General features: G+C 44.0%; 1 long non-coding RNA gene across 1 annotated transcript; it reads right to left on the reverse strand.

Annotated features, from left to right (window-relative positions):
- Nucleotides 1-2,646: 2,646 nt before the first annotated feature.
- Nucleotides 2,647-6,830, reverse strand: LOC138672260 (uncharacterized). The gene is made up of 3 exons (XR_011319677.1): nt 6,684-6,830; nt 5,272-5,588; nt 2,647-4,435 (listed from the first exon to the last, which is right to left on the reverse strand). It is a non-coding gene; the product is annotated as an uncharacterized lncRNA (long non-coding RNA).
- Between the last annotated feature and the right edge of the window lie 3,104 nt (nt 6,831-9,934).

The following is a 9,934-nucleotide window of genomic DNA, read 5'->3' on the forward strand; positions in this document are numbered from 1 at the left end:
CCAAACCAAATCCCCAACACGAAGTCGGGGACCCACACAGCGTCTGCGATTAGCGAAACATTGAGCCTTCTCCTGGGACAAGGTCAAATTGTCCACTACATGAGTCCAAATCTGCTGCAACCTGTCCACCACAGTATCCACACCAGGACAGTCCGAAGACTCAACCTGCCCTGAAGAGAAACGAGGATGGAACCCAGAGTTGCAGAAAAACGGCGAAACCAAGGTAGCTGAGCTGGCCCGATTATTAAGGGCGAACTCAGCCAAAGGCAAAAAGGACACCCAGTCATCCTGATCAGCAGAAACAAAACATCTCAGATATGTTTCCAAGGTCTGATTGGTTCGTTCGGTCTGGCCATTAGTCTGAGGATGGAAAGCCGAGGAAAAAGACAAGTCAATGCCCATCCTAGCACAAAACCTCAAAACAAACTGGGAACCTCTGTCAGAAACGATATTCTCTGGAATGCCATGTAAACGAACCACATGCTGGAAGAACAATGGCACCAAATCAGAGGAGGAAGGTAATTTAGACAAGGGTACCAAATGAACCATCTTAGAGAAGCGATCACAAACCACCCAAATGACTGACATCTTTTGAGAGACGGGAAGATCTGAAAAAAAATCCATAGAGATATGTGTCCAATGCCTCTTCGGGACCGGCAAGGGCAAAAGCAACCCACTGGCACGAGAACAGCAGGGCTTAGCCCGAGCACAAATCCCACAGGACTGCACAAAAGAACGCACATCCCGCGACAGAGATGGCCACCAAAAGGATCTAGCCACTAACTCTCTGGTACCAAAGATTCCAGGATGACCAGCCAACACCGAACAATGAACCTCAGAGATAACTTTATTCGTCCACCTATCAGGGACAAACAGTTTCTCCGCTGGGCAACGATCAGGTTTATTAGCCTGAAATTTTTGCAGCACCCGCCGCAAATCAGGGGAGATGGCAGACACAATTACTCCCTCTTTGAGAATACCCGCCGGCTCAGATAAACCCGGAGAGTCGGGCACAAAACTCCTAGACAGAGCATCCGCCTTCACATTTTTAGAGCCTGGAAGGTACGAAATCACAAAGTCAAAACGGGCAAAAAACAGCGACCAACGAGCCTGTCTAGGATTCAACCGCTTGGCAGACTCGAGATAAGTCAAGTTCTTATGATCAGTCCAGACCACCACGCGATGCTTAGCTCCTTCAAGCCAATGACGCCACTCCTCGAATGCCCACTTCATGGCCAGCAACTCTCGATTGCCAACATCATAATTTCGCTCAGCAGGCGAAAACTTCCTGGAAAAGAAGGCGCATGGTTTCATCATCGAGCAATCAGAACTTCTCTGCGACAAAACAGCCCCTGCTCCAATCTCAGAAGCATCAACCTCGACCTGGGATGGAAGCGAAACATCTGGTTGACACAACACAGGGGCAGAAGAAAAACGACGCTTCAACTCTTGAAAAGCTTCCACAGCAGCAGAAGACCAATTGACCACATCAGCACCCTTCTTGGTCAAATCGGTCAATGGTTTAGCAATACTAGAAAAATTGCAGATGAAGCGACGATAAAAATTAGCAAAGCCCAGGAACTTTTGCAGACTTTTCAGAGATGTCGGCTGAGTCCAATCATGGATGGCCTGGACCTTAACAGGGTCCATCTCGATAGTAGAAGGGGAAAAGATGAACCCCAAAAATGAAACCTTCTGAACACCAAAGAGACACTTTGATCCCTTCACAAACAAAGAATTAGCACGCAGGACCTGAAACACCGTTCTGACCTGCTTCACATGAGACTCCCAATCATATGAGAAGATCAAAATGTCATCCAAGTACACAATCAGGAATTTATCCAGGTACTCTCGGAAGATGTCATGCATAAAGGACTGAAACACTGATGGAGCATTGGCAAGTCCGAATGGCATTACTAGATACTCAAAAAGGCTCTCGGGCGTATTAAATGCAGTTTTCCATTCATCGCCTCGCTTAATACGCACAAGATTATACGCACCACGAAGATCTATCTTGGTGAACCAACTAGCCCCCTTAATCCAAGCAAACAAATCAGATAACAACGGCAAGGGGTACTGAAATTTAACCGTGATCTTATTTAGAAGTCGGTAATCTATACAAGGTCTCAGCGAACCATCCTTCTTGGCCACAAAAAAGAACCCTGCACCTAATGGCGACGATGACGGGCGAATATGCCCCTTCTCCAAGGACTCCTTCACGTAACTCCGCATAGCGGCGTGCTCAGGCACAGATAAATTAAACAGTCGGCCCTTTGGGAATTTACTACCAGGAATCAAATCGATAGCACAATCACAATCCCTATGCGGAGGTAGGGTATCGGACTTGGGCTCATCAAATACATCCCGGTAATCAGACAAGAACTCTGGAACCTCAGAAGGGGTGGATGACGAAATAGACAGAAATGGGACATCACCATGTACCCCCTGACATCCCCAGCTGGACACAGACATGGATTTCCAATCTAATACTGGATTATGGACTTATATATTCACCAAAATTGCTCTTATAATTCAACATACATTCCTCCCAACTGGGAGTTGAAGTACCCTCAAACAATATATTTCTCACATGGGGTGTGACCAAGAACGATTAATTGATTCACACTATGGTACTAATTAAAAGGTAACAGTTTATTAAATTCAGTTAAAAGTATATACAAAATACAAAACTACAGTATCAAAAAGGGTAACATTTGAGTCCACAGAACGAGGGACATAACTGTCATAGGCAATTCAAACCCAAATCTGCATATACACCTACATAAGGAATTGGCCATCTGAAGCAAATTCTCCAGGCAATAGAAACATATCCTAAGTAAGGAGCTAAAGAGGCCCTGTACAAAAGAGAAGTATGTACTATTCCAGCATGGAGTGACCTAACGTTGATATATGGTCATACTTCCATGCACAGGTGGCAATGGTGGAATTAGCAATATATAGATGTAAACTATCATAGGTTACCTTATGGTGTATGCAGGGTGAATGCCCCGACGTCCCTCTGCCCCGACGCGCGTTTCGCGTTCGCTTCTTCTGGAGGCGTGTGTCTGGGCAGGGGGCAAGCCGGTATAAATATAGTAAAGACCGCCGTTCATTGGTCACTGCTAGCAAGAAGCCGTCAAACAGCTGGGGAAAGCCGGGAGTTTTGGTATCACGTACGCCTACGACCCCGTACGGAAACCGGAAATGAGATGCCGAGATATCCTGTGAGTGGGGAGAATGTACGGAGTCCCTGTAGTCATGACGATACGTTGCGCATGCGTAAATAACATGAGCACGTAAACGCCGCCGAATACTAAAATACACGTCGCATATTCCAACGCTCCCGCACCAACTGAATGGAGACCGGAGACACTAAGCAAATAAACTAAATGTGAAGGTCAACTGAAAAAATGTACGGGCACTAGCGCTAAAGTCTCCGAACGAAATGTACGGAAACCGGAAGGCGGAGGGGATGTACGGACCAACCATGTCATGGGGTACAATGGCGCATGATCAGGTGGCAGATGTCCGATAGAAGGGGGGGAGCCCGACTACGGCAGCAGGGCCGGCATGCACAGGGTGGCACATAGTGCCACCCGGCATCCCCAACCCCAATTTGCCACAATCCGACTGCCCCTCGGACCTGCAACGAGATCATGCGCTCCCCCCTAAAACACAGGGTCAAAAAATAAGTAAATATGTATAAAGAAATAGTGTAAAAAAAACCGAAGACTAAACCAGTGTGTACTATTACTGTACATAAAATGTGATGCCTAAATATATAAGTGATAAAGCAATAAACAAAAAATTGATAAATAATTAAAATAATTAAAAATGTGAATGCTTCTATATGTTACTAAAAATATTCTTGCTATAATAACTCTCACAAGTCTGACATGTGTAATGATGCTGTGATCAAGTCCTAAAAGGGTGCTACCCACCAGTATGAAGTGAATAGAGAAGGGTATTTTGTGAATTATAAAATCCCCATATCAAGGGTGATACTCATTACCGTGCAATATAAAGATAAAAATACAAATGGAATATCCCCAAAGTCAACATGGTAAAGTCCCCCAATACATATTCTGAAAGGGGTGGTATATTAACATGGTAAACCCATCCATGTAACCACAGGAAACAGAATATGCCTACACCAACTCCCATATAGACCACATGTTGGCAAATCTCCCAATGCATATATTGAAAGGGGTGATATATTGACCTGGCAATACCACACATATAACCTCAGGGAATAGAATATGTCCATACCAACTCCCATATAAACCACATGCGGACTAATAGATAACCCCCCCTCCCCCTTTGTTCTTTTATCTTCAGGAAACAGCATCTTGGATGTGGTATCTTCATACGAGATCCTCCTTCCTTTCCCCCAGACGAGGACGGCGATTGTCAACAGCCAATGGATACAGGTAAGCTGTAGTTAAACAAATATTAAAAATCAATAAAAGTAACAAACCAACAAACAACAATAGTTAAAAGCCTAGGTAAGATGAATAACCCAAAGACCACTACTCATCTTCTAAACCTAAACCAAAACAAATACCCCCCCTGACGCCCTACTTCCTATATTTACAAGAACGCAGCAAAGCCAAAGCTCTCATTAAGGCCCTGTGGTACCAAAGTACCCAATCTATAGATCCACTGGCACTCCTTTTTGGCCAATCTTTTCCCCATATCTCCACCTCTGGGACCCAAATCTAGCATATCTATGCCTTTGACCATAAGGAGTCGGGAATTGCATTGGTGGTACCGCTTAAAATGCTTGGGAAGGGTTTTTAATGTAGTATCCTCCATGGTCAACCTAGCCTTTTCAATGTCTAAGCAGTGCTCACGCACTCTGATCTTCAGTTCTCGACTAGTCATGCCAATATATACCTTTCCGCATGGGCATGATGCATGGTAAATAATGCCCTTTGATGAGCATGTAATATGTGCTCTAATTTCAAATGTTCTAGAGTTGTCATGATTGCTGAAGTTAGTGCTTTTCCTCATGTTGGCACACCCCTTACACATACCGCATGGATAAAATCCCCTTCTCCCCTTGCCAACATTATTTTTAGATTTCCTTTTAGGATCGTACGTACTGTGTACCAACATATCCCGCAAATTTGGAGCTCTCTTTGCCACCATTGAGGGCCGTTGAGGTAGAATATTTTTGAGTATTGGATCAGTGAATAGAATTTTCCAATGCCTCTGGATAACCTCACAGAGGTCATGCCATTCACTAGTATAGTTTGTAATGAACCTTACCTGCATATCCTGTTCCGTTTGGACTGGGGTCACTGAGTTTTTATGCAGGAGTTGTTGTCTTGGGGTGTTTTTGGCTCTCCAATATCCCTTTTGTATTGCTCTCCGATTGTATCCACGATCCCTGAACCTGTCTCTTAGAGTCTTTGCTTGTGTTTCAAATTGGTCTTCTTCAGAGCAGATCCTTTTTATTCGTAAGTATTGACCAATGGGTATGCTATTGGTTGTTGATTTGGGATGCTGTGATGTTGCATGTAACAGTGAATTTGTTGCTGTAGATTTCCGAAAGACTGTTGTGGATAAATGTCCATCTGGTAGTGCTATAATAGATAGGTCCAAGAAATCAATTTGACGTCCATATTTATATGTGAGTTTAATGTTCTTATCGTTTTGATTCAGTCTAGTCATAAGGCCTTTCAGCTCCTCCACTGGGCCCTCCCATATAAACATAATGTCGTCAATGAAGCGAATCCAGTTATGGACTCGCTCCATACCTGGGACCTCATTTTCTTGGAATATGGACCACTCCCAAGCCCCCATAAATAGATTGGCATAGGAGGGGGCACAAGAGGCCCCCATCGCTGTACCCTGTTGTTGAAGGTAGACCCTCCCAGCAAATGAAAATGCATTATGTGTAAGTACAAATTTCAGTAATTCCAAAATGAATGCTGACATGTCCCTCTCAATGTTGCTCTGCGTAAGATATTTTTCTACTGCCTGCAGGCCATCGGCGTGCCTGATACTGGAGTACAAAGCCTCCACATCGGCAGTCACCAGAATCATATCCTCGGAGAGTTGTATGTTTTCCAGATGGCCCAAGGCAGCCGTGGTGTCTTTAATATATGAGGGCAACTGAGCCACCAAAGGTTTAAGATAGTGTTCAATAATGTCACAAACAATTTCACATAGTCCCTCATTGGCCGCCACTATGGGTCTACCTGGTGGGTCTGCCAAATTTTTGTGAATCTTAGGTACCAGGTAGAATGTTGCTAACCTGGGACTCATTTTAGCATGTACCTCCAAGAGTTTCTTTGGGATGACGTTGTTTTCAAATGCCACAGCGAGGATGGCAATCAGTTCATCTTTGAATTTTGTCATTGGATTAAATGTCAGCTGTTTGTATTCAATAGAATTGTGAAGCAATTTTTCAGCTTGAGCCTCATATAACCGATTTGACCAAATCACCACATTGCCACCCTTATCCGCCATTTTGAAAACAACGTCATCCCACCTTTCCAACTCTCTAAGGGCCTCTCTCTCCTCCCTAGAAAGATTAAATGAACGGGGTCTCTTAGGTCTAGATTTGATTTCCTCAATGTCATTTGTAACCATTTTCGTAAATGTATCTACTGCTGGGGATATCGTAAATGGTGGAAATTTGGTAGATTTATTAATGAGATTTGCGGGAAACTTACTTGTGTTGGTTGTATCTTCTTCTAATAAGGATATAAGTGCCTCCAACGCTTGTTGTTCTCCATCTTCCACTTCAAGTCCCCCTACATTTCCCTTATGGTGCAGTTTTTTTAATATAAGTTTTCTTGCAAAGAGGTGAAGATCTTTTACTGTAGTGAACGTGTCTAGGGTAGAAGATGGTGAAAAATTAAGTCCCCTCTGCAACACTCATTTAACTACTATATTTGTTTAACTACAGCTTACCTGTATCCATTGGCTGTTGACAATCGCCGTCCTCGTCTGGGGGAAAGGAAGGAGGATCTCGTATGAAGATACCACATCCAAGATGCTGTTTCCTGAAGATAAAAGAACAAAGGGGGAGGGGGGTTATCTATTAGTCCGCATGTGGTTTATATGGGAGTTGGTATGGACATATTCTATTCCCTGAGGTTATATGTGTGGTATTGCCAGGTCAATATATCACCCCTTTCAATATATGCATTGGGAGATTTGCCAACATGTGGTCTATATGGGAGTTGGTGTAGGCATATTCTGTTTCCTGTGGTTACATGGATGGGTTTACCATGTTAATATACCACCCCTTTCAGAATATGTATTGGGGGACTTTACCATGTTGACTTTGGGGATATTCCATTTGTATACTGGTGGGTAGCACCCTTTTAGGACTTGATCACAGCATCATTACACATGTCAGACTTGTGAGAGTTATTATAGCAAGAATATTTTTAGTAACATATAGAAGCATTCACATTTTTAATTATTTTAATTATTTATCAATTTTTTGTTTATTGCTTTATCACTTATATATTTAGGCATCACATTTTATGTACAGTAATAGTACACACTGGTTTAGTCTTCGGTTTTTTTTACACTATTTCTTTATACATATTTACTTATTTTTTGACCCTGTGTTTTAGGGGGGAGCGCATGATCTCGTTGCAGGTCCGAGGGGCAGTCGGATTGTGGCAAATTGGGGTTGGGGATGCCGGGTGGCACTATGTGCCACCCTGTGCATGCCGGCCCTGCTGCCGTAGTCGGGCTCCCCCCCTTCTATCGGACATCTGCCACCTGATCATGCGCCATTGTACCCCATGACATGGTTGGTCCGTACATCCCCTCCGCCTTCCGGTTTCCGTACATTTCGTTCGGAGACTTTAGCGCTAGTGCCCGTACATTTTTTCAGTTGACCTTCACATTTAGTTTATTTGCTTAGTGTCTCCGGTCTCCATTCAGTTGGTGCGGGAGCGTTGGAATATGCGACGTGTATTTTAGTATTCGGCGGCGTTTACGTGCTCATGTTATTTACGCATGCGCAACGTATCGTCATGACTACAGGGACTCCGTACATTCTCCCCACTCACAGGATATCTCGGCATCTCATTTCCGGTTTCCGTACGGGGTCGTAGGCGTACGTGATACCAAAACTCCCGGCTTTCCCCAGCTGTTTGACGGCTTCTTGCTAGCAGTGACCAATGAACGGCGGTCTTTACTATATTTATACCGGCTTGCCCCCTGCCCAGACACACGCCTCCAGAAGAAGCGAACGCGAAACGCGCGTCGGGGCAGAGGGACGTCGGGGCATTCACCCTGCATACACCATAAGGTAACCTATGATAGTTTACATCTATATATTGCTAATTCCACCATTGCCACCTGTGCATGGAAGTATGACCATATATCAACGTTAGGTCACTCCATGCTGGAATAGTACATACTTCTCTTTTGTACAGGGCCTCTTTAGCTCCTTACTTAGGATATGTTTCTATTGCCTGGAGAATTTGCTTCAGATGGCCAATTCCTTATGTAGGTGTATATGCAGATTTGGGTTTGAATTGCCTATGACAGTTATGTCCCTCGTTCTGTGGACTCAAATGTTACCCTTTTTGATACTGTAGTTTTGTATTTTGTATATACTTTTAACTGAATTTAATAAACTGTTACCTTTTAATTAGTACCATAGTGTGAATCAATTAATCGTTCTTGGTCACACCCCATGTGAGAAATGGATTATGGACTTGTAGCCATGGCAACCCCAACAGGACCACATCATGCAGATTATGCAACACCAGAAAGCGAATAACCTCCTGATGTGCAGGAGCCATGCACATGGTCAGCTGGGTCCAGTACTGAGGCTTATTCTTGGCCAAAGGCGTAGCATCAATTCCTCTCAATGGAATAGGACACTGCAAGGGCTCCAAGAGAAACCCACAACGCCTAGCATACTCCAAGTCCATCAAATTCAGGGCAGCGCCTGAATCCACAAATGCCATGACAGAATAAGATGACAAAGAGCAGATCAAGGTAACGGACAAAAGAAATTTTGACTGTACCGTACCAATGGTGGCAGACCTAGCGAACCGCTTAGTGCGCTTAGGACAATCAGAGATAGCATGAGTGGAATCACCACAGTAGAAACACAGCCCATTCAGACATCTGTGTTCTTGCCGTTCAACTCTGGTCAAAGTCCTATCGCACTGCATAGGCTCAGGTTTATGCTCAGATAATACCGCCAAATGGTGCACAGATTTACGCTCACGCAAGCGTCGACCGATCTGAATGGCCAAAGACAGACTCATTCAGAGCAGCAGGCATAGGAAATCCCACCATGACATCCTTAAGGGCTTCAGAGAGACCCTTTCTGAAAATAGCTGCGAGCGCACCTTCACTCCATTGAGTGAGTACGGACCACTTTCTAAATTTCTGACAATATACCTCTATCTCATCCTGACCCTGACACAGAGCCAGCAAATTTTTCTCTGCCTGATCCACTGAATTAGGTTCATCGTACAGCAATCCAAGCGCCAGGAAAAACGCATCGATATTACTTAATGCAGGATCTCCTGACGCAAGAGAAAATGCCCAGTCCTGAGGGTCGCCACGTAAAAAAGAAATAATGATCCGAACTTGTTGAACTGGGTCACCAGAGGAGCGAGGTTTCAAAGCCAGAAATAGTTTACAATTATTTTTGAAACTCAGAAATTTAGTTCTATCTCCAAAAAAACAAATCAGGAATAGGAATTCTTGGTTCTAACATAGAATTCTGAACCACAAAGTCTTGAATATTTTGTACTCTTGCCGTGAGCTGATCCACACATGAAGACAGACCTTTAATGTCCATCGCTACACCTGTGTCCTGAACCACCCAAATGTCTAGGGGAAAAAAAAGGCAAAACACAGTGCAGAGAAAAAAAGATGGTCTCAGAACTTCTTTTTTCCCTCTATTGAGAATCATTAGTACTTTCGGCCTCCAGTA

The sequence above is a fragment of the Ranitomeya imitator genome, chromosome 3, assembly GCF_032444005.1.
Source record: "Ranitomeya imitator isolate aRanImi1 chromosome 3, aRanImi1.pri, whole genome shotgun sequence".
NCBI lineage: Eukaryota > Metazoa > Chordata > Amphibia > Anura > Dendrobatidae > Ranitomeya > Ranitomeya imitator.